General features: G+C 38.6%; 1 protein-coding gene across 1 annotated transcript in view; it reads left to right on the forward strand.

Annotated features, from left to right (window-relative positions):
* HPSE2 (heparanase 2 (inactive)) overlaps positions 1-23,544 on the forward strand; it is a 631,267-nt gene that overhangs the window by 41,911 nt on the left and 565,812 nt on the right. The gene's annotated exons all lie outside the window — the stretch shown is intronic.

Raw genomic sequence — 23,544 nt, forward strand, 5'->3', positions numbered from 1 at the left:
GGTATCTGTCTCCTCCCGTGTTGAATCGACATCTTGCGATGACGCTGGAGTGTCCTCTCCAGTGAAGCTGAAGCTACAGAGCCTGGGCAGGGTGATATGGAGGGTCTGCTGTTGCCCATGCAGCAGACCCCCCCTCTCTTCGCAGCTGAAGGGTCCAAGGGAAAGACGGAGTCAATACAGCTTGGCTTCAGGTGCGCCGCAGGAGTTGCCGGTGTTGACTACAACGTCAAACCGCCTTAGGGACTCCGGCTCCGGATTTTCTGTCGGGGTTTACTCCCTTAGCCTTTCCCCTGAAGAGGTATGCCGCAAGGCAGCGGAGGTTTTTTGGAGTCAGAGTTTTCCTTCTCTGATGTCCCCTGACTGGAAGATCGAACCAGCGACACTTAGCTCGCAGGCCGACGCTCAATCCACTGAGCCAAACCAGCCAGGGATAAGTAATAAGTAGATAACATTTATTGAGCACATTTAATCTTCACAGGAATTATGTTAAATAGGTTCTCTAATCTCTACTTTAGATGTGGAAACTAAGGAACAAAGAGGTTATGTATCTTCTCCAAGGTTACTCAGCTTATAAGTGGTGAAGTAACAGCCTAGGTGCCCGTCTGTGGATGAGTGGATCAAAAAACTGTGGTACATCTACACAAGTGGAATACTATGTAGCAGAAAGAAAGGAGGAACTCCTGCCATTTGTGACAACATGGATGGAATTAGAGAGAATTATGCTTAGTGAAATAAGCCAGGCAAAGAAAGCAAAATACCATATGATATCACCCAATACGGGAAACTAAAGAGCAACACAAACAAACGAACTAAATAGGCAAAGACTAGAATAGTAGTCAGTAGGGGGGAGGGGGGAGGGAGAGAAGGGGCATAAGTAAGGGAAGGGTCAGGTCAAGGAACGTATATGAATGACTCATGGACATGGACAACGGGGAGGGATATAATTGTGGGAGAAGGGATGGGTGGCGAGGGGGGAGCAATGGGGGAAAAATGGGACAACTGTAATTGAATAACAAAAAATAAAATTAAAAAAAAATATCAAACTCAGGTGGTCTGGCTCTAGAACCTGTGCTCTTAATTATTGCTCTGTACTGCCACATTTGTTATTTCGGAATGATATGATATTATATGTCATGACATTAAATGACATGATATATAAGATAGTACAGTGCCAGTGCATAGTAGATACTTAACAAATGGTAGTCACTCCCTTGTTTTATTTGAGTTATTACATGGTTGCCCCATAAAGTGTTCTGTGGCAGGAAGGACTTTGTACTGAATGAAGTTAGAAAGACTTCATAGGGAGGCAGGCAGTAGGGTAGATTCATATGGGTTAACAAAGGATCTACCTAGGCTAGTTCTCAGAAGGTTGCAGGCACTCTTGCTGTTTCCTGAGCTGGTCAGAGCATCTCTTGGTCCCCCTGTAACTAAGAGAATAGTAATAACTCCACCACATCACTCAGCGTGGCTGATTAATTCAGAGGAAGACAAGACATTTTAGGATATTGCGAGGGTTTTCCCTCTGCCGCAAGAAGGACCCACATGAGATGCACTGCTCCATTCAGAACCGCAGCCAGAGCTCATTCAGAAGATTATGTTCTATGTAAACAAAAAATAAACAAATAGTCAAACAAAACAACAGAAAAAACCAGGCAGGCTTGACATGGACCATGTGATCAAATGAGCTCTTTCAGGACACTGACTTTGGCACTTCTTAATTTAGGGTTAAGCTGCAGTCTTCACGTGGGTCTGATGTCATTTTGTGTATGGCCTCCAATCAATCTTTGCATCAGAAAGCACTTTGTTAGAATTTTTACAAATGACAAAACCATTTAAATAAGTTCATTCTTTTAATGAGGCCCTCTCTTCTTCTCCTTCCCAAACATGGGGTGTTTTTCTCCTCAGTTGTCTACTCTGACATGTAGAAAAGGAGAGAAAAGTAGGTGTTTCTGCCTTTTGGGGGACTGTGGGATCTTCCATTTAAACTTGTATGTTTTGCTTTCTTGGCCTGTTTATATAAATATAAGAAACCAGAAGCCAGTAAAAATAAAAATCATGAAGTTATCCATGAAACATGCAGAAGCAGCCTCCTTGAATGATAAACAAGTTCAGCTGCAAGAGGATCTGTGGTCTGATATTCATTACTGAAAAACTTCCACTGGATGGACAGTTTGTCCGTGTGAGTTAATTAATTTTAAGAGCTCTTTGTCCTCTTAGAAATATACCATTCCAGATTGGCTGAAAACATGTTTACTCTGAACATTCATCCATAATTCTGGGTCAGCCACCCCACAGCTTGGTTTGCTTTGGTGCCAGCTGCATGTGGCAGAAAAGTTAATTAGATATTTCTTGTGTTAAAAGGGGGAAGAGTCATGTGGGGGAACAGGACTCTTGCAGAGAGAAGAGAGTGTGGAATTTCCAGTTCTCAGAATTAGGAAGCCGTGAGCAGAGAGACTAGTTCGTATGAATCCATATGGAAATCAGAGGATTTTTCCAAGGATAGCTTCTCATCCCTGTAAATGAGTTTCCATTTCGATATTCTAAAAATATTTAAACAAATTATTTTAAGTGTCCAAAGGCTTTTTTTTAAATCCCAGAGTTACCCTGCTTTCCAAGTCCTGTCTGAGTCCTCTTTACTCCCACACTTTCTTCTACTGCAATGGCTTTATTATGGTCTGAAGTTCTGCATCTCTAGGAGATAATAACTGCTTTCTTCCAATGTGTTTTGCTGGTGTTTCAAGTGTATTTAATAGGTCTCAATTAGATTTAGATGGGCAATTACCTTGGGGGGGGGCATAGAACAAATGGAAAATGAGTTTATAAAAAATTTCCTCATTCTCCACCTCTTTCCACTTCCTTCCCATCCTTTAAAAAAAAAACTTTTTACTTGCATTATTCAGGTAAGTTTTTACACGTTTAAGTGTACAATTTGATAAGTTTGACAAATATATTTATTTGTTAATGATTACCACAATCATGACACAGAATTTTTAGAAGTTTCTTATTACCCCTTTATAGTCAATGTTCCCCATACCCCCAGGAACTACTGATCTGCTTTCTGTCACTATAGGTTTACACTTTTTAGACTTTTATTTAAATAAGATTATGCAGTAGATAAAATTTTTATGAAAGACTTCTTCACTTAACACTGAAGACTCATCAATGCTGTTGCATGTATCAGTATTTTGTTCCCTTTGTTGTTAAGAAGTGATTTTCATTGAATGATATATGTGCTATAATTTGCTTATTCATTTTGCCATCTGATGGAAATTAGGGTTCTTTCTAGTTTTGGTCTATTACGAATAAAACCACTGTGAGAATTCTTATTTCTGCAAGGACATGTTTTAATTTCTTTGAGATAAATACCTGGGAGTTGAATTGCTGGATTCTGTGATAAATGTATGTTTAACTTTTAAAAAAAATTGTCAAACTTTTCCCCAGAATGATTGAACCATTTTGTATTCCAACCACCAGTTTATGAGGGTTCCAGTTGCTCTACCTCCTCATTGAATTATGTTCAGTTTCTTTAATTTGAGCTCTTCTAGTCAATGTATAGTGGTGGCTCTTTGTTTTCATTTACATTCCCCTAGTGATTTTGAACATTGTTTCATGAGCTTATTTGCCAGGCATATTTTCTTTGGTTAAATTTCTGTTTAAATTCTACACCTTTGAATTGGGCTGTTTTACTGTTAAGTTGTAAAACTTCTTATATAATCTAGGTTGTAGGTCCTTGCTTTTCATCACTTTGAATACTTCTTGCCAGTCCCTTCCTTCACTGCAAAGTTTCTTTTGAGAAATCAGCTGACAGTCTTATGGGAACTCCTTTGTAGGTAGCTATGTGCTTTTCTCTTGCTGCTTTTAAGATTCTCTCTTTATCTTTAATGTTTGGCATTTTAATTCTGACGTGTCTTGCTGTGGTCCTTTTTGGGTCCAACTTGTTTGGGACTTTGTGTGCTTCCTGTGCTTTCTGGTCTTGTATGTCTATTTTCTTTGCCAAATTAAGGAAGTTTTCTTTCATTATTTTTTCAAATAAGTTTTCAATTTCTTGCTCTTCCTCTTCTCCTTCTGATATCCCTATGATTTGGATGTTGGTATGTTTAAAGTTGTCCCGGAGATTCTCAAGCCTCTGCTCATTTTTTTGAAATCATTTTTTCTTCCTGCTGTTCTGATCGAATGTTTAACTTCCGTGTGTTCCAAATCATTGAATTGATTCTCAGCTTCATCCTCTCCATCGTTGGTTCTCTGTAGACTTTTTTTTATTTCCCCTTACATTTCTGCCATACTCAATGAGTTCTTTGAGTATCTGATCACCAGTGTCTTGAACTATTCATCTGATAGGTTGGCTATTTCTGTTTCATTTAGTTCTTTTTATGGGATTTTGTTCTGTCCTTTCATTTGGGCCATATTTCTTTGTCTTCTCACTTTGGCAGCCTCCCTGTGTTTGTTTCAGTGTATTATATAGGGCTGCTTTGACTTCCTGTTTTAGAGAAAGCACCTGTAAATTGTGTAGGGCAGAACCGTAGGTAATTGCGAGGGTGGGGCAACCTGCTTCATTACTTTGTGGCTCTGTGTGGGGAGGGCTCAGAGTGGGGACAGTGCTGTTGCCTGGCCTCTGGAGGTTTTCCTGGCATTCTCCTCATTTTCAGTCAGTTAACCCACTTCCCAAATGGAACTCATACCCTTCCAGCTGTTGCCTTGGTGTTGAATCCCAGAGTGGGTGGGTTTGCATACATTCTAACTCCATGCAGGCCCTTTAAACAGACTCTTCTGAAAATTCAGCAGTTTCTTCCACTACCCCTCTCCCCACTGGTTTTTACAACCAGAAGTTATGCGGATCTATTTTCTTGGTGCTGGAACCTTGGGCTGTGTGGTCTGGCCTGGGGCTGGAATCAGTTGCTCCCAAGGTATCCCTCCCAGTTTTTATCCAGCACATGTGAGTGTGGGCTGCCCATTTTGTTTCTGTCACTGTCACCTCTCCACCAGTCTCCATGACTCTGCCTCTCTTACCTGTCTGCATGAGTGTGGCTTCTTTAAATCCTTGGTTATCGGACTTCCATATAGCTTTGATTTGTCCTTGCTTATTTGCATTATTTCTGACAAAAAGTCTGTGGGTGGATACACACACACACACACACATATATATATATGTATGTATATATATATATATATATATATATATATGTATAATTTTTTTCTATACCTAATGTGTCTTTTTGCTCTTACTTTTAAGATTTTTTTCTTCAGCGCTCCTTTTAAGCAATTTGATTATAATGTGCTTTGGTGTTTTGTTGTTGTGTTCTTCCTGTTTTTTTCTTATTGGGGTTCTCTGGGTTTATAGTTTTGATCTATAGTTGTGCACCACTTAGCAATGGGGATGCATTCTGAGAAAAACATCATTAGGTGATTTTGTCTTTGTGCAAACATCATAGAATGTACTTACAGAAACTTATATGACATACACCTTGGTTATATGATATCATTTAAGAAACATCTAAACCTGTAAAGAATTTTTATAAGAGTTTATTTGAGTTAAACTGATGACATATACTGGGGAGTAAGATCTCAAGTGCTCTGAAGAATAATGTTTTTGCAACTTCTTTAGTGCATTTGAAATTAAGGAGGGAAATTAAGGAAGATTCCTTGGAATTGGGAGAAAGCAAGGCAGGGATTGGATTACAGTATAGTTAATATTATGTGTTCTTTTTTCCCCTTTTTATTGACCTTATTGGGGTGATACTGTTTAACAAAATTATACAGGTTTCATGTGTAGAATTCCACAACACATCATCTGTACACTGCATTGTGTGAGTTCATTACCCAAAGTATGTTCTCTCTTGAGGGTTATTACAAAGGTGTGTTAACCTCGATGCATAGAAACAATGGACAGGGCTTGCTTAAGGCAAAGATAAACCTTTCACTAAAAAGTTATATAGATGGGACATGACTACCCACCATGACCAGCCCAGTTAGGAACTTATCATAGATCACCCTGTGAGGTTACTTTCCATAGAATCCCTTCATTTCATCCACAATGGTATAGACCATTGCTCTGTATAGGAGGAAAAATAATTTTCCCTCGACATTTTTATGTTCTTGGCTGAGACATTCTGTGATAAGAGACAGATTAACAGGAGAAAAACAAAAGTTTAACATCATGTATACCTCTTGTGGATGTAAGAAACATCCAAACCTGTAGGGAATTTTTATGGACTTATTTGAGCCAAACTGATGACAATGACTGGGAAGCAAGATTTCAAATGTTTCAGAGAATGACAGTTTGCAGTTTCTCTCATGCATTTGGAATTAAGGAAGGAATGTAAAGAAGGTAGCAGACAGGATAATTAACAAGATTATATGCTTTCTTGGGGGTTGTTATGCTTCTGGGGGATCTGAAAAAGGGGATTATTCTGACATTTCAAAAGTGTGTTAACTTAGATGCACAAGAACAATGGGCAGGGCTTGCTTAAGGCAAAGAGAGACATTTTACTAAAGAAGTTATATGCCTGGGGCATGACTACCTACCTACCTTGACATTCCCAGTTAGGAATTTATGATCAGATCACTCTGAAGTTACTTACAGTCATGGGAACTGTCAGGTTTATTACAGTATCCATTTTTTATACATGCTCCTCCATTATAATCTTATGGAAGCACTGCTCTGTATGCAGCCTGTTGTTGACTAAAACATAGTTATGTGGCATATGATTATAATTTAGGAGTTTGATCATTATTTTTTCAAGTATTTTTTCCTTTTCCTATCCCTTTTGGTATCAATTACTCATATGTTAGGCTGCTTAATGTCTGATAGCTCTATGATGCTCTGTTAAAATTTTTTTCAGACTTTTCTCCTCTCCAAAGTTGTCATTTTGGATGAGTTCTGTTCTTATGTCTTTAATTCCATTAATAGGTTTTTTGGACAGTGTCTAAATTACTCTTAATTCAATCTAGTATACTTTCATTTCCATTATATATATATTTAATCCTCACCTGAGGATATGTTTATTGATTTTAGAGAGAGAGGAAGGGAGAGAGAGAGAGAAAGAGAAATAAAAATGCCAATGTGAGAAAGAAACATCAATTGGTTGCCTCCCATATGCATTCTGACTGGGGATCGAACCCGCAACCTAGGTATGTGCCCTGACCGGGAATCGAACCTGCAACCTTCTGGTGTATGGGATGACTATCCAACCAACTGAGCCAGCTGGCCAGGGCTGAGTTATATTTTTTATTTCTAGAAACTCAATTTGTCTTTTTATATTTCTAATTTTCATGCTTGTGCTTTCTTTTATCTTCTTGAACATATAAAATGTATTTTTAAGTGTTTTTTCAAATCTTTGTTTACTACTTCCATCATCTGTTTATATTTATTGATTTCCCTCCTGTGTATGGGTTATATTTTCTTCTTTGTATATCTAGTAAGTTTTAAGTAGATATTAGACATTTTGAATTTTACATTGTTGGATGCTGCATATTTTGATATTTCTTTAAATATCTTTTTTGTCTTTTGGGGGATGAAGTTAAAGTCCTTGAAGTCTGTTTGATTTTTTAAGCTTTGTTATGGTGATCAGAAACAGTCTTTGGTCTATGGCTAATTTGGCTTCTCTATTGAGATAATACCTTTCTGAGGCAGTACCTTTCGACATCCATACCCTTCTTACTCCATGCCTTGTGTGTTATGAGGTCTTTTCAGTCTGGCTGCCCAAAACATGAATGATTGTGGTCCTGTATAAACTGTGGTGATTGCATCACTTACTCCTTTCTGGTGGTTTTTCTTGCCTTGGTAGTTTTCTCACATATGACAGGTCATTACCCAGAGATGTTAGGTGGCTCTGCAACAGATCTCTGGATCTCCTGCTTTTTGTGTATCTCCCACTTCTCCTGTACTCTGTTCTGTAACTTCTTGGCTTGGCCTCTCCTAATTCTGAACTCTGCCTCCTCAACTTAGGAAGACTGCTGAGTTCTATTCATATTCCCCTTCCCTTTACTATATATAGCCTGAAAGCTCTTTCCAGGTAGTGAGATAAGGCATCACAGAGGTCACCTTGTTTGTTTTTCCTTCCAGGGATCACTGCCCTGCACTTTATGTTTCCCTATGTGTGAAACCATTGTTTCATATATCTTGGTTCTCTTTTAAGTTATTTAAGGTAGGAGAGTTAATCTAATTTATGTTATTTCATCATGATTGGATGCTAAAATTTGTGATATGATTTTAAGTTTTCCAGAATGTCTCCCTGTTCCCAAATATTCTCCTTACTGCTTTCCAAACTTATAATTACACCATTAAATAATCATTAATTTGGGTCATTTGGTATTTGAATATCCTATTAAAATGCAAAAGTGCCCCATTTGAAAGGAAGCATAACAGCACAAGTAGCTCACTAAATACTTATGGGGCATCGGAAAGCATAAAGATATTATGGAACTAGAATTCTGGATACCTGGTTTCTGTCTGAGGTCTACAAGTTTGTGTGAACCCTGGCCAAGTCATTTGACTTATGTGAGCCAGGTTTTATCATTTTAAAGTATAAGGGCAGAAGGATAGGTGATTAGTTGACCCTGTGGCTGAGGGCAGTAGGTCCATGTCTTACTCCTTAAGGAACTTAAATATAGTTGGAGAAACACAACTAAATTTCCTTAAAAGTCCTGCAAATCATAAAGGACAGTGTAGTAGAATATTATCTATGCTAAATGCTTTGAGAGTTCAGATATGTTAACCTAATAAATTAACATGTAAGGCCTTGAAAGGATAAGATAAAGCTTTGTGCAAAGATGGATATTAAGGTGGTATTTTTGGATAAGCCAAAGGGGACAAAACTAAGGGGAATAAGATGTTCACCTTTGTTAGGAAATTTTATTGTCTAATGAGAGTTTAGTCTCCTGATACTCGGTCAATTTCAGGAATGTTATCTACCATTATGGAAGTAGTTGTTCTTTTTTTCTTCTTTTTTTAATTTAATTTTTGTTATTTTTCTATTACAGTTGTCCCACTTTTTCCCTCATTGCTTCCCCCCACCCTGTTCTTTTTCTTATATAAATAAGGAATAATATTTTAGTAGCAGTTATAACTCTTGTGGTTATTTTGAGATGGTTATAATTTTATACTTTCTAGTTTTTCTTAAGCAAAGTCCAGATCTAATGTGTACCCCAAATAAAATTTACTAAAGTTTTCTATTATTACTCATCCCCTCAACTTCACCTGTGTTCCCTACCATGGTTAATGGCATCACTATCTTCCTTGTCTTAAAAAAAAAAAACTTTGTACTATTTTGATTCTTTTCTGAATCTAATCTCTTATTCATTTGACTGTCAGGCATAGTTTTTTTTAAATTCTGGAATCTTCTTTCTTGCTACTTCTGTATTGCCAGCCTGTCTGACCTCTCTCCTGGACTATTAATGACAGATTAATGGGTCTCTCTGCTTCCCAGCTCTCCTAATATATTTCTCATACTGATATTAGATTATTCTCATGTATTGTCTTCAGTAGGTCACTTCTGTTATTGAGAGCCTCTGACATCTCTTTAGAGCCTGGAAGATAAAGCTCAAACCATAAAGGCACTCGTATGTCTGCTTCCAGCTTGTTTCTCCAGGTTTCTTCCCACCCTACTCTACTCTAGTCTTAGTATTCTAATTGTGGCACATGGAAAAAGGAATATATCAAAGAGGAAGCAGAATTAGCAAAGGTATGAAACTATACAATGTACTTGGATTCTCTACTAGATAGACTTCTACTTTTAATAAAGATTGGGCAACCTTTAATAAAGACTTGGCTAAGAAGTCAATCCCCTTTATTGCACAGTTCTGTCTTCATCCCCTTTCCCTATGTGTGCAGATTCTAAGTGCTTATTACATGTTTTAGAGTTATTTCTGTTCTTTCTTGTTATTATAGTAGGCTATGAGCTCCATGATGATAGGGACCAACATTTACTCATCTTTGCATTCCTAGTGTCCAGTATAGTGTGTTGAGCACATTGTAGGAGCTGATGTGTTTGTCTGAATTGATCACCAGCATACATAACTAACACTCTCTCGAAAACCTGGTCCTTTCCAGGATTCCTAGTTCTATGGGTCCCCTGAGGCTGCCACTAGGAGGCTCCAAAGCCATCTACATGAGGAAATTTGGTTTGCTTCCAAGTTAGGCAAGGAAATGATGATGCTTGACAAATCCTTATTAAGAGTTCAAATGTCTAAATTTTTGTTTTAATTTCTTTAGAATTCTGTTTTGTTTTCTGGTTGATTTTGATATTCAGCAGCTTTGGATTACACATTGTCCTTTGGAGAACTTATGGTATACCTAAGTGATGCTAAGTGAAAAATACGAGATCTGTCCGGAAAAAGTCCAACCATTGTTAATATAATGAGAACAATTTGAGTGACATCTACGTAACGTGGCAGCCAAGGAGAGTGGATTGGAATGCACATATGTGAATAATGATGACTTCACTGTACTAGTCAGTGAGGGTGGTAGATGACATTGAGTTAGCATGTGTACTGTGTGGCTGTCGCATTCAAAATGACTGAGCTAGCAGAGCAATGAATCTGTATCAAATTTTGTGTTAAGCTTGAACATTCCTCCACAGAAACTATTCAAATGATTCAGAAGGCCACAGCTATGGGCAACTGGTGACTGGTAGCTTCATCGCGTTAATGTGCCTGCTCATGCATCACATCTGGTGCAGAGTTTTTAGTGATGCACCAAGTCAGCGAGGTGACTCAGCCCCCATACAGCCCAGATTTGATGTGGTGTGACTTCTGGCTTTTCCTGAAACCAAAATCACCTTTGAAAGGGAAGAGATTTCAGATCATTGATAAAATTCAGGAAAATATGAAGGGGCAGTTGATGGCAATTAGGAGAACTCTTTGAGGTCCCAAGGTATCTACTTTAAGGGAACTGTGTTGTCATTGTCCTATGTACAATGTTTCTTCTTTTTGTATCTTTTTCAATAAATGTCTCTATTTTTCATTACATGGCTGGATACTTTCTGGACAAAATTCATATATACATTCTAGTCCTAACCAGTCTACGCATACAATGAGGGGAAGTCAACTATCAAAGAAGCCGTTAGTTTTTTCAGGCACAGAATAAAGTCAAGTGCTATTGACTCTAATCCAGTGCTTAAGTGTTTTTTTTTTCCTTATTCTTTTTTTTTTAAGTATACTTTATTGATTATATTGTTACAATAGTTCCAATTTTTTCCCCTTTGCTCCCCTCTGCCCAGCACCCCCCTTCCCCGACAATCCCCTCCCCAAGTCCATGCCCATGGCTCACCCTTTCATATATTCTTCTTCTTTTTTAAAAAAAATAATTAATTAATTAGTTAAATATTATAACAATAAAAAAAACAATCCCTCCCTCTCAGACTTGAGACCCTTTACAATCTTATAAAGGACAATGGACGAAGGTCTCGAGCTCCTCTAGCTGCTTCAAGCTGAACATGGTCGTCGTCCTACCTACCCTTGGGTCAAGAAATCCCTAATAAGAGTGGGGGTGTGGAGGGGAGGGTGGCCTTCCCACAAGGGGAAGGATCGTGCAGACTCCAGGTTGGTTGGCTGTCTCTGGACAACGGCATGCTTGGTTTAACAGGCTGGCATCCTTGTTGTATTTTGGGGGCAACAGGGTTAAAGGACATCATTCAATCCGTAACCACTAGATGACAAAAGACAGGTATTAATTTTTCAATGTCCCACATTAGGGAAAAGAAGGGCTTCTTTGGAGGAAGGTATGCCAGGTACATCTCACCTGTCCATAACCCTTTTGCCCATTATACTTAGTTTGGACTGAGGGAAATATTTTAGGTATCCCCCCTCTCAGGCCATCTGGGCTCTTTCTGTCCAAGCCATTAGGATAGAAAAGAGAAACCAGTTTTAAAGTGAAGCCCACAGACCACCCCATTCTTCACCAACCCAGCCACTTAGTTCAGCCAAACCATTGAGTCTCAGGAGGCAGCAATGCAGACAGGATTAAGTGAGGCCTATATGTACAGACAATCACTCAGGTAATGAGATCGTAGGCTTATGCCCTTTGAAAACAGAAAACACATGTTAATTTATGTAACATAACCCCCACACAAGTTTATAGATCTGTAGGATTGTCTTATCGGAAAGACATCCAGTTGCAAGGCATTTGACATTCTTCTTGCCTGTAAATTAAACATCTTTGATAATGCCACAGACATAGTTTAACTTTCAAATGAAAACAAATTTTAAATGAAAAGAAACTTTAAAGACAGTTAGCTGCACTACTTTATAGTTTACCACTGGGCATTGTGATCTTCCTTGAATCTTGATTTTTCTCCCTAAGATTACCCTCCTTGTCATTAAAGGGACTGCATTAAGTTCATTTTTAATTTATCCTTTTCATTTGCATAAACACAACAAGAGCAGCAAATGATCACTTATGATCTTTAGTTCTGCTTTGCTGGAACTTACGCAAGGAACATTTAGGGTGACCTTCAGTCTGCCCTTCAGGGCACAGAAGCTGAGCCACATACCTGGCATTCAGCCTTGCCTGTAAACACCTGTCTTTTCCAGGTCCTTCTGGTTTTCCATTGTGCCTTAAAGGTCCCTTCTAGCCATCTTTCAGGAAAACAACCTTCGTTCCTTCCCTGGAAAGATTGCTATGGACCGCTCATCCATCCAAGGTACCAGGCCTTTTATCTCATGGACTTTTATTACCTTTGAAGGTCAGTCCCAGTAGCTCAGGGCTTTTTGGTAACAACCAAAGCCCAAGCATGTCTCCTTTAGGCATGACATTCCAGTCAAAGTCTTAGTCAAAAAAATCGTTATTAACAACTGGTCTTATTAGTTTTATGCAAAGAAACTTAGGTCATTACTTACTTCTTTAGAATGCCAAATTCTGGAGGGATCAGATAGGGAGAAAATATATACAGTGTGAAGGAAAATCCTTGTCCTTCTAATATTCACTGAACTTGCATTTCTATTCTTTTTATTTTTATTTTTTCCCCCCACTAAAAATTTTTCTGTTTGTTTGTTTTTCCATTACAGTTGTCTCACTTTTTTCCCCCTCTTGCTTCTCTGCACCCTGTCCCTCCCTTCTCCCACATTCAGTCCCCACCCAGTTGTCCATGTCGATGGGTCATTTATACATGTTCTTTGACTAGACCCTTCCCCTTCTTACCACTTCTCTCCCTCCCATCTCCCCCTTTGTTACTGTTAGTTTATTCCTCGTTTACATACCTCTGGTTCTATTTTGCTCATTTGTTTGTGTTGTTCATTAGTTTCCTTTAACAGGTGATATCATAAGGTAATTTTCTTTTGTTGCCTGGCTTATTTCGCTAAGTGTAATTCTCTCTAGTTCCAATCATGTTGTTGCAAATGGTAGAAGTTCCTTCTTTCTTTCAGTACTTATTCATTGTCATTTTCCCCCTTTGTACTCGTGTTCCTCTCTGTCTCTCTCTATTTCTTCATCTTCTTAAAGCAGACCCTTTAGCATCTCTTGCAATACTGGTTTGGTGGAGATGTATTCTTTTAACCTTCTTTTGTCTTGGAAACTCCTTATTTCACCTTCCATTTTGAATGAGAGTCTTGCTGGGTAGAGTATTCTTGGTTGTAGGCCTTTGTTTTTCATTACTTGGAATATATTTTGCCATTCCCTTCTGGCTTGTAGTGTTTCTGCTGAGAAATCTGATGATAGCCTTATTGGAGCTCCCTTGTATGTTGTTAGTTGTTTCTCTCTTGCTGCTTTTAGGATTCTCTCTTTGTCTTTGAATGTTGGCATTTTAATTATGATGTGTCTTGAAGTGGGCCTGTTGGGGTTCATCTTCATTGGGACCCTCTGTGCTTCCTGGACTTGCATGACTCTTTCTCTCCTCATGTGAGGGAAGTTTTCTGTCATTAGTTTTTCAAAGAGGTTTTCTATTCCTTGCTCTTCTCCTTCTCCTTCTGGAATTCCTATGATACGGATATTATTACGTTTCATGTTGTCCTGCAGCTGTCTTAGAGCCTCTTCAGTCTTGTTCAGCCTTTTTTCATTTTGTTGCACTGTCTGTGAGTTTTTGTCTACATTGTCCTCCAGCTCGCTGATCTGATTTTCTGCTTCCTCTAGCCTGTTTTTAATTCCTTCTACTGTGTTCTTCAATTCAGAGATCGTATTCTTCATTTCCTCCTGGCTCTTATTGATAGCTTCCATGTCCTTTTTGATGCTGGTATAATTCTCAGTAAGTTCCTTATAGTTCTTCTGGAGTTCACTGTAGTTTTTCTGGAGTTCTTTGTAGTTTCCGCGGAGCTCATTGAGCTTCTCTCCATAATACATGCTTTCAATTCCATATCTGATAGTTGGCTCCCCTCTATTTCATTTAGCATTCTTTCTGGGGACTCTACCTTCCCTTTCGATGGGGGGTTGTTTCTCTGTCTCCCCATTTTTGTGACTCCTATTGTTTGTTGGTGCTTCTTAGAATGATCTGCACTTCCTGGATCTGCCCCTGGTGGTGTCAGATCCTGTACCAATCTGGGCCTAGGCAGCCTGTTGGAGACTTTCAGGGATCTTTTGCCTTTGTCTGGCTTCTTGTTAATCTATTCAATCTGTGATTAGCTGTCAGGCTTAAGGACCGTGGGTGTGGCAGCTTAATTCCTGTAGGCAGGGCCTTTGCTTCCCCTCAGGCTGACGCCACTTGGCTGGGAATGGTCTGCCTGCAGTGTGGGGATGAGTCAGCACTGGGACCCGGCCGGCCACTTCCCCAGCTCTCCCCTCAAAGCCACCACACCAAACTCTCCCCAAGCATTTCCAGTCCTCTCTGTCTTCCCTCTGCTTGTGCCCAGGGTAAGTGGGGGCCAAAATATTTTTGTATGTGATCCGCTTAAGAGCTCTTTTTCTCCAGCTGTTTCTCTCCGGCTAGCAAGAAACCCTGTGGCTTTTCGCTTTTCTCAGCTGGATACTATTTTACTTTCCACTCTGTTGCTGTAGGCTGGGGAGCCCAGCTGGGGGTTTGGACCCTGCCCTTCTCAGGGGGAATCCCCAGCTGCTGATCTGTTTCTCAGTCCCTTCAGCTGCCACCCGTGTGAGCCCAGCCAACCTTTCCGTGTCTCCACACTCCCTACCGGTCACGTTGTGATGTAGCGGCCTTTTCTGTCTCTCCGTGGTTATAAGACTTCTCTCCAGCTGGTGTTCGGTTGGTTATTCCAGATGATTTCTCCAAAATTACGTTGTAAATCCAGACTAGTTCTGGGAGGAAGTTAGTGTAGCTTCCACTTACTCCTCCGCCATCTTGTTTCTCCTTCTTATTCTTCAGAAAGCATGTATTAAGTTTAATTGTTGACTCCTGTTCTTGCCTGTTATTTATTTAACTCCAAAAGATTTGAATACAGATTCTAATGGAGATTACCATCTAAGATTATTGCTGCTCAATAACCAACTATGCCAGGCCATTAGCTCTAATTGGCATTCATGATTGCTACTTCAGTGAAGTAAATTCTAAACCATTTCTTACAAGATTGTCTCTTTAGGAACATCTTGATAATGGAATAACCCTAGAGCTTCTGAGTGGTTTTTACTATTGGGATGTGACGAGGAGGAAGAGAGGAGCCTTTTGGTGCAGAGCTACTCTTATCTCTTTATGCATCTGTGTTTTCTTTTTCCACATCTGAATTCTGTCTGTTCTTCACGCTGAGTTCATCTTCTTTGAGGATTTCTCCAGGTCAGACTAACTAAATATTACAGTTGAAAGAACTTTAGTTCATGTAGTCCAGTCTTCTGCCCAGTGTGCGAATTCCACCAATTGTTGGTAAAAATGGGCCCTGATACACTGAGTAAACCAGCAAATGTCTTGGTTTTAGCCAAGGATGGTTATGTACCTGTTCCTGTCTGAGCCCAGTCTTCTAAGAACTGATGCTTTACGTCAAGCTGTGTGTATCACTACTAACAGCTATTTATGATTACACAGTCTTTCCATGAGGCAATTTATTTAGCAGTTTTATGAAGAATTAAATCAGTGCAAAAATATCTTTGTGGATGGAATTTCAGCAGTTGCAGATGAAAGAAAAGAAGTAGAAATGATACATTCTGCTACTTTGTGTAGATTAGTATTAGATGCAGTTCTGTAGGAACTCTCACTTGAAAATAGACTCCAAGTTGAATGAGTATGAATCATGGTGTACAGATGAAAAATTAGGGCTGTGCTTGATACTGTAAGGATAGCCTTAGAAATATTTAGCAGATGAATGATTTATGCTGAGTTGTTGTGGGAAGTATGGGCTTCTGGGTTCATCCTTCAGCCCAATTGTATTGCTTGTTTTCATGAACATTCTTGAGGTGGAACAATGGTGTCTTCATCTGGGAATTATGTAGGACTAGAGAAATACTGCAGACCTCAGAGGAGGGAGCTGGAGCAGAGACTTGAATATTCATGGACGTCTGCCAAGTAAGCATACATATTTGCATACATTCAGTAGGAATGGATAAAAATACTTGCAGCGGCAGATTCTGCCAGGGTGTCATTTATTATGCTGAGTAATATAGTGGGAAGCAGTTAGGAGGCCTGAGTTCTAATCTTTGCTTAATACAAAATGCTGTGCAATCAGAATGCTGGGCAAGTCCTGGCCCGGTGGCTGAGATGGTTAGGGCATTGTCCCATACAATAAAAAGGGTGCATGTTTGATCCCTGGTCAGAGTGCATACAGGAGGCAACTGATCGATGTTTCTCCCTCTCTCCCTCTTACTCTTTCTCTCTAAAATCAATAAACATATCCTTGGGTGAGGATCAAAAAAGAAATACTCGGCCAATGACTTCATTCCTGACCCCAGTTTTCTTATCTGTGAAACTTGAGAGTATTCTATTCTTTACTCATCTTTCTAGAGTAAGAGTCAGCAAAGTATATAGCCTGCAGGTCAAATCTTGCCACCACCTGTTTTTATAAAGTTTTATTGGAACATAGTCATGCTCATTTATTTATGTATTGCCTATAGCTGCTTTTGTATTACAACAGCAGAATTGAGTAATAGCATTAGAGGCTATATGGCCCAAAAAACCTAAAATATTTACTGTCTGACTCTTATAGAAAAAGTCTGCCAACACATGCTCTAGAAAACATTTTTTTAAATGGGAATAGTTTGCAATCATTGACACTAGGGATGCTATTTGTATCTGGGGGCCAAGAATGTCAAATGTCCTTCAGGACATAATGAATAACTGTTTTATCTGAAATTCCAGTAGCTCCCTCCTAGAAATTCCTTCCCTATTTTTGATTTTAAGAAGAGCCATTTTTTTTTTCAGATTTAATGTGTTTTATTGATTAAAATATTACATTTGTGCCAATTTCCCTTCCCTCTGCTCCCCTCCACCCGGTGGCCCCCCTCCCTCCAGTTGTCCCCCTCTTTTAGATTGTCCATTAGTTGTGCATACAGTTCCTCCCAACCTCTCTCCATCTATTCCATTCCCTCCTACCTTGATCCCCAATTCCTATATCATCTCCCTCCCTCTCCCCACTCCCCCTCCCTGTTGACCTCCCCCCAATATGCTTCCCGTACCCACAGTTCCTTTTCCACTCTCGTTGCCTGTTTCGTTTGCCTTTGTTTCATCTCCCTAGCTTCTGTTTTTTAAACCAGTCCCTTTAACATCTCATATAACAGTGGTTTGGATCTAATGAACTCTTTCAGTTTTATTTTGTCCTGGAAACACTTTCTCTGTCCTTCTATTCTGAATGACAATTTCGCTGGCTAGAGTATTCGTGGTTGTAGGTTTTGGATTTTCATTACTTTGAATATTTCTTGCCAGTCTCTTCTTGCCTGTAGGGTTTCCCTTGAGAAGTCAGCTGATAGTCTAATTGGGACCCCTTTGTACATAATTCTTTTCTTCTCTCTTGCTGCTTTTAAGATTCTCTCTTTATCTTTAATTTTTGACATATTGATTATAATGTGTCTTGGAGTGGTTCTCCCTGGGTCCAGTCTCTTGGGAACTCTCCTTGCTTCCTGGACCTGCAAGTCTATTCCCTTCCCCAAGTCTGGGAAGTTCTCCTTTATTATATTTTCACTCAATTTTTCAAGTTCTAGTTCATCTTCCTCATTCTCTGGCAAACCAATGATTCTTATGTTGGGCCTTTTATAGCTGTCCCAGAGGTTTCTGATCCTCTCATTGTTGCTTCCCATTTCCTCTCTCTGCATTGGTTGACTGCTTGTTCCTTCTCCATATTCCAGTTTGTTGAAATGAACTCTGGATTTTTTTTCCTCACCATCTGTCTCGTATGCGGTTTTGTTCCTTTCGTTATGAAAGTTTTTCGCTTCTTTCTTATCTTTTTCCTGCTCTTTTGTGAATTCTGTAAGCCACCTGATAACAATGGCCCAGAACTGAGCCTCTGACAGGTTTCTTATCTGTTCATCTGTCAGGTTCTCTATCTGCTGCCTGGTGAGCTGTGTCACCGGGATTTCTATAGTTGCCTGCCTCATTTTGACAGATGCGTTTTGTTTTCTTGGGCCGGCTGTCGGGGGCAGTGCCTGTGTACGCGTCACAAGTCAGCGACCGGCGCCTGTCTGCGACCTATTTCGCAGCCCTGTGGTGCTTTCTTTCTTTGGGGGCGGGGGTCCAAGATGGATTCACACAGTTATTCAGCTAGGAGACCGGGATCCGTCCTCCCGCCCCCCTGGGCCTCACTGTTCAAGGCGATGCAGTGGCCGCTCTCCCCAGCGCTGGGGTCGCGCACCGCCAGGGGCTTGACTGCCTCCGGGATTTTTCGCTGCCCCGCCGCTCCGCAAACAGCTTTGCCCTCTTTAACTCTTACCTGCCCAAATGGCACCGCTGGTTTATAACTTCATATGTTGGGCTTCCGTGTAGCTTTATTTTCTGGAATTTCTAGTTATCCTTTGTTTTGAAGTAGTTGTATTCCTCTCTAGTTGTAGAGGGAGACCTAGCGTGTTCGTCTAAGCCTCCATCTTGGCCGGAAGTCCCTCCCTTATTAACCTTTTCCACACTTTTATAAACACTACTTATGATCTTAAACATATTCTACACTCTTAAACCTATGTAACTTTAACAACATATGTATACATTACAGCAAAACCCCGCAATATAGTGAAAAATCCGCGATAAATAATTAAATATAATACTAAAAAAAATCCCACGATACAGTGAGGGCGCAATAAGTGAACCGCAATATAGAGAGGGACTACTGTATATTTCTAGGAACTTATCCATTTCTTCTAGGTTATTGAATTAATTTGTTGGCCTATAGTCTTCCATAGTGTTCTAGTATGATCCTTTATATTTCTGTGATGTTTGTAGTAACTTCCCTTTCATTTCTTATTTTGTTTATATAGTCTTTTTTTTTCCTCAATGAGTTTATCCAGTGGTTTGTCAATTTTATTAATCTTTTCAAAGAACCAGCTCTTTGTTGTATTAAGATTTTGTATAGTACTTTTGTTCTCTATTTCACTCAATTCTGCTCTAATTTTTATTACTTCCTTTCTTCTGCTTTGAGCTGCTTTCATTCTTCTTTTTCTAGTTCTTTAAAATAAAATGTTAAGTTGTTCACTTGAGATTTTTATTTTCATTTTCTTAATGATGTATCTGTTTGAATACAAGGCCTGTGCCTTTAACTGTCTATTATATTACCTCACATAATGTCAGAGAAAGTAACTTTGTACTTGGCAGGCTTTGATGACTCTCCTGAAATCATTTTATTGTGCCTGTGTCATCCAGTCTCAGTTTGACTATTTCTAGTAACAGGAAACTCACTCCATCCTCAAGTAGCTCTTTTCCTCATATGAGAGTGTCTGTTGTTAGTTTAGTCATGTGGAGCTGAAGAGTATATTTTTTGGTTATTCCCATAATGTTTGAATTTTAAGATTTATATGGAACAAGTCAATTATCTCTCTTTTACATGAAAGCAAGTTTTCTTTTGTATTTTCTTTGTCAGGCTTTGCACTCCATAATTTTTTTTTCAGCTATTTAAAAAAAAATACAACTATTTGTTATCTTGTTGCTTTTCTTTGAATGCTATCTAGACAATTAGTATCCTGCTGAGACTATTACAGCTGGAAATAAATATAATACAACAAGTAGGATACTAAAATGAAAATAATAATAGTTACTTTTCATAGAACTCTTATTAAGTAATATGCATAGTGCTAAAGTCTTATATATCTCTTTAAAGTAGCAGTAGATAAAAAGTATTGGGGCTTACAGATGTACTTTTGTCTGTCACTTCTGGGACTAGTAAGTAAACAGCAAATCAGTATTTGAACTGAGGTATGCTTAACTCCAATTCTCCACTCTGTTGCCCTTGGCTGGCATGGAAAGCAGTGTGCCTATGATACCTCCTCCATTCTGGATGTTCTGGATCTATTAATTTAGTCTAAGATTGTATTAATCTTTTTGGTAACAATATCATATTTGGCAGCATATCATTTGTATTAAGCTTGTATTTAACTAAAATCTACAAATCTTAATATTTGAGTGTCTGTCTGGTCTGGCCTTCCAATATTATCTTATGTAATTAATTTTCAGTATAAATGCAGGACTTTGTGTTCATGTTTTTACCTACATGTTGGGGATTTCATCCTAAGTTTCTAGGTTGCCAAGATAATTTTGAATTTTGAGCCTATCATGTATTATGCTAACTCTTCTTCCAACTCTATGACTGTGTTCATTTTTTTTGTGTGTGTGTCCTCACCAGGACATTTTTTCATTGCTTTTAGAGAGAGGAAAGGAGAGAGAGAAGCATTGATTCAAGAGAGAAGCATTGATTGGTTGCATCCCGTATGCGCCTGGAAGGGGGATCACATATTGGATCAGAAATTGAACCCTCAACATAGGTATGTGCCCTGACCAGGATTTGAACCCGCAACCTTTTGGTTATGGGACGATGCTCCAACCAATTGAGCCACACCGGCCAGGGCCATATGCATCTTTGATAAGTAGTCTTGCTTTGTGTTTAGTCTTTGATACAATGCCAAACAGATTAAGGATGAATAAAAAATCCATATAGCATATCTATTTTTTCCCCCAAACATTGTTGAAATGTACTTTTCTAAAGTCTAGGACATATGTTTGGCCATTACCATGGTTTTCTTTTCTTAGTATTGTTAATATTAAGATAATATAGTCACTTGATTTCAGGGTTCTGGTTGAAGATGTTGAGGATATCAGGTGTCCTCTGCCTTCTGAGCAGTAAATTTATGAGATAGGAAATGAGTTTCATAGATGTTCAACTCTTTGAATTAGACTTCTGTCAAAAGATATCAGGGTAATTGAAGCTTCACTTAAAAAATATTTTTGTAATGTTTTCTGGGGAAATATCCATATTTCTTTTTTGGATAGACTGTAGTAGTGTGCTACTGTAATAGTATAATTAGATTTAAAAAAATTTCTCTCTTTTATTGTCTAATGTACTTTGCTATTAAGTTCATTGGTTTCTATGTAGGATTAACTTCTGGAAAGGTCACTGGAGTTGGCTTTGAAAATTCCTGGATTTGGGGACTGATCATGCTTTGTGAATTTGAGCAAGTCACTTCAGCTTTGTGGACCTCAGTTTTCTCATCTATATAGTAGGGATAATCATATTATTTCTTATCAGTTAAAATTACACAACAGATCAGGATTTCAAAAATAGGTAATTAACTATTAATGGTTTATACAAATAGTGCCTTTATCTCACATAACAAGAAATCAAGAGTTGGGAAGTTTAGAACAAGTACGGTAGGTATGATAGCTCAATGAAGACATTGGGGACTTAGGCCCATCCCATCTTTCTGTTCACTATTGTTAGTGTGGAGTCCTTTGCCCTCTTCATTCTTGACTCATTGAAACAAAATGGCTACTGTAACTCCTCTAGGCCTCATGTCTATGTTTCAGATATAAAGAATAGAAAGGACTAAAAGGCTGAAAGAAAAACAAACAAAAAACACCAAATTTCTCATAGTGAGGTTTTATCTTTTCATTTGACAAGTCCCCCACTAGGGGTTTCTGCCTACAGCTCATTGGCCAGAACCATGGTACATGGCCACCCTTTGCTTTAAGGAAAGTTGGGAAATTTTATATTTTAGCTTTTCAGTCTCTACAGTAGCGGAAGGCAAAAGATAAGGAAGTATATTTAGAGTTTGTATCAGCTATTCAACAATATCTGCCACAGAGTTTCATATGATTGAAGGATTCAATGATGAAAAGTAATAAAATATTAATAGAGTATAATTTAAATAAGTGTAAACTATATTTATTACTCCTCTTGCCTTCTATTGTTGGTCTTAAAAACTAGAGTGTATCCTTTAATTAATGTATTCTAATTTTGTATTCAAGACTCAAAAAAATCTATGAGATTAGTTACTTGAATGTTAAATGAGTTCACTTTATTTCCTACATTTTAGAACTTGATATAGATATGTTTAGACAGAAATATTGCATTATTTCTACCCAGCTTCCCATTTTTAATGTAAGAATGAGTGAAAACCATTCCCACATCTGGCTAACCTTTGTGTACCACACATTCTAACCCTCATTGTCATGGGTTTTTATTTCTATCTGGGCTTCTCTTTTAGCTTTATTTATGGATTTGAAGATTATTTGTCCACAACAATGTTCCGCCCTTGATGACCACATGCCCAATTTTTTCTTAACTGTCATTTAGTGTTGCTTAAAGAGTCATATCTTTCTACTGGTATCATCAACATGGGCATTCCTTTCCTTTTTCCCTTTCAAGGCCATTGGTGTCAACAATGGCAGCATAGTTACTTTTTAGCATTTTCTCCTGAAATCCTTTAGTTTGCTATGTAAAACTTGAAAGTTTCTGGAGTTGTCATCCAGCTGCTGTTGATAAAATAATTTGTTTCTATGATAACCAGATGAATTATATTTTAATTTGTAAAAATAAAACAAACAATTTTAGGGCATGGAAGCTCCCTGGTAATTGGGATTCATTCTAGGTGAACGTTTGTTTTTGAGGAAGGCTGTTTTTTGGAGTATACTTCTGCTTTGGGTGGAAATCATACCGTATGAAAAGTATAAAAAGCAGCCTGTTACTAATGGGAAAATAATTGGGAAAGAGGAAGATCTGAAGGATGACTCTAGCTCTGATCTTCCTTTCTCTAGTGACTCACAAAATACTCCTAGATTTAAAGAGTGATTACTGAGTCAGAATGTAGCCAGAGGTATATGAAAAAATAGCAGGAGAAATTCTGAGCAGCTAACCCATAGAATGGAAGCCCTAGTTTGAGCTGAGTTGGCTGGCTGGGAGGAAAATTTGCAAACAGGCCCAGCATTCTCAATACATATGCTGGAGCTATCACCTGGTCCTATGGCATGAGGTAGAGGAAATGACCTTCATAGTCACTAGTATTTAGACAAAGTTGTATTATTTTCCCCATGGAGAATGCTAAAAGATATTAAGAAAAGACCCTAGGAGGTAAATAGATACTAAATATGAGTTTAGAAGGGAAATGGAGTAGTAAGAATCTTAAATGAGGTCAGAGAAAGATAAGTAACAAAAACATCTTCCAAGAATTTGGAAATGACCAGAGAAATGTACAGGTTGTATTATGAATTTGGAGACCCTGAGGTTTATTACTTCCACATTTCTTCATTCTGATGAAAATACTGGTAGTTTAGA

The sequence above is a fragment of the Furipterus horrens genome, unplaced genomic scaffold (assembly GCF_987537825.1).
Source record: "Furipterus horrens unplaced genomic scaffold, mFurHor1.1.pri manual_scaffold_5, whole genome shotgun sequence".
Taxonomy (NCBI): domain Eukaryota; kingdom Metazoa; phylum Chordata; class Mammalia; order Chiroptera; family Furipteridae; genus Furipterus; species Furipterus horrens.